We start from the raw sequence: 2,572 nt of genomic DNA on the forward strand, positions 1-2,572 counted from the left end.
GCTTCTCTGCTCCACCTGTGCGCTTCCACAGTCCTCTCCATTCTCTCTCTCGCATTGAGTACTCTGATCCAAACCGTTTGGCGGAGGCGCGGAGAGCATTGCCATGACTAACCGATTCATGATTTAGTAGAGATTTAATTATCGAATGGCTAATTCGGAAATAATCGCTTTAGTACATTCGGCAGGCAATTATACATATTCCATCCGTGTTAGGCTATAGGAATTCCGTTTTTATGACAGGATTCTACGAACCAGTCTGTGTTTTCCGCATGCGTCTCAGAGTAGCAGTGGTGGAAAGAGTACTGAAGAGTACTGTTACATTGCTGACATAATACTCAATTACAAGTAAAAGTACTGGTGTCAAAACAGTACTTAAATAAAAGTACAAAGTACTCCTCTCAAAAACTACTCAGAGTACTAGTTACTAGTTACTTTTTAGCCGGCGATATTTAATGAATTACCAAAAATATTTATATCAAAGAGCTATGTGGATAATAGCTACTTTGTCAATAAGATAAAAGTGGATTTTGTTCAAAGTATGTGAATTGGTGGTCATGATACAGGAATTTCTAACTTCAATACCTTGAAAAATAACAGTATCAAAGTACCCGTGAACCGGAAGTTGCAACTGACTTCAGTGTTGTGATGTATTTCTGAGTGAAACGGAATATTGAATAAAGGCTAAAAACCGCATTATTTTTCACATAATTTACATTATTAACATACCTTTCTCTCCATCCTGGCACAAACGGCTCGATTAGTTCCGGGTTTGATGAAGGCCTGCCGTCCGAAAAACAAAATGTGTTGTGATTGGTTAGCTGTCCCAGTGCGTTGTGATTGGCGAACAGTGTTTCAGTACTGCCCCGCCTCTTGCCAAAGCTGCACCACGCACGGATATTGCAAGACATATTAGACTGGAAACGCTATTGTTGTTTTATTGGCTAAATCACGTTTTAGATAGGATGTCAACAACCGCTTTAAAAACAACTGCATTTACTATGTACAGATAAGTGCAACGGTAATATGTATTACATCACAGAAACAGCATACAACTTATACTTTGAAACGTAATAACACACACAACAACAAATAAAGCAGCACACTTACAGGCTGTGATGCAGATACAGCAGATTGTCCCGACAAAGTGGGAACTGCTCCGTCTTTCAGCAAAAGCTTTTTGGTGAAACCAGCACTGTATTCCCTCATGACTCCCCTCAAAACTTGACGCTAGAGCAGCACTTCTTCATCGTCGTCTTGTCTGATGCACTCAACCAAGCGTTCTAACCACGACCTCGCCCCTCCCCACCCCCCAACCATTCGAATTTCCGCAGGCGGGATTTGTTTTAATGATATTCTAATGGGCCGCTTTGTGACATCACAAACCCCAGAAAACAACGCTGTAGTCCAAACGAGATGTTCGTTGTAGTTCTTGAAAAGGGATTTTTTTTAAACGAAATATCTCCCTTTGGAGTGGACTTTGAGATTTGTAACTTTGTAGATCTTTTTTATGCCCAAACATACACACTACACACTGACTAAAATTCAAAAAGTGAAAAAGCATAATAGGACCCCTTTAAGAATATCTGCTTGTTACGTCTGACATCATGCTTCACCGCTTCTGGGTCCTAACGCTCTGCCAGACGCCCCCCAAAAAACAACAAACTGTGCATATACACACTCATGATGTCACGTAATACTGAAAAATTATAACCCTAACCTTTATCTCCATACTGAAATCCCAGATGGCCAGACAGTGATTCAGCTAAAATATTAGTGTCTGAGATACTGTGAGGACGGAGACTGTAGTGTGCACAGCAAATTTTTAAATGCTTAGCTTAAATATGTAATATTAATTAAATAGTGCTCATAAATGGCTGCTGAGACAGTATTCTCAAGTGAAATAAGTAGAGGCACGGACCTGGAAAGAGCAGTCCTTTTACATCATGACTTAACAAGAGGATTCTCCCGAAGCAGTCAAACTGACGTCATCGGAGCGAGAACGCCATTCCAGAGCGGAAGCGACGGCAGACAATTTTTTTTACAGTGTATTGACTTGCATGGTTCAGTTGTTCGCCACAAGACTAGTAATGTGCACTAACAAAGTAAGTAGGGTATATAGCCATATAGATATTTTAATTATTTTTTTGTCCATCCATTTTTTCAAGGTACTCATTATTTTAAGCTTTGAAATTGGTTTAATCCAAGTCTTCTAAAAAGACACATTGGCTTTATATGATGAACAGATTTTATATAGGCTTTTATTTACATACGTTTAAATATTGATCAATTACCATTACAAAAATCTCAATCTTAAACATTTGCTCATTCTGTGTATTTGTGTCTTTAAAATAGGGTAACTTTGTTGCAAAAGCTTACAGCACAAGGAAGCTTGATTTCAAATTTGCTTTCAAACTGAATTGAATTTACAAAAAAAGACTAGTACACAGTCAGTAATAAAATTATAAAACAAATGACCTCAATTCAGTTTGAGGTGTTCAAAACATGACAACACTGAATTTTTATAAGCAGTGATTTAAGAGCCATATACAGTTTATTTAGATAAGTGGAACAT

This window comes from Sinocyclocheilus rhinocerous, unplaced genomic scaffold (genome assembly GCF_001515625.1).
Source record: "Sinocyclocheilus rhinocerous isolate Xijiao unplaced genomic scaffold, SAMN03320098_v1.1 scaffold409, whole genome shotgun sequence".
NCBI classification, from domain to species: domain Eukaryota; kingdom Metazoa; phylum Chordata; class Actinopteri; order Cypriniformes; family Cyprinidae; genus Sinocyclocheilus; species Sinocyclocheilus rhinocerous.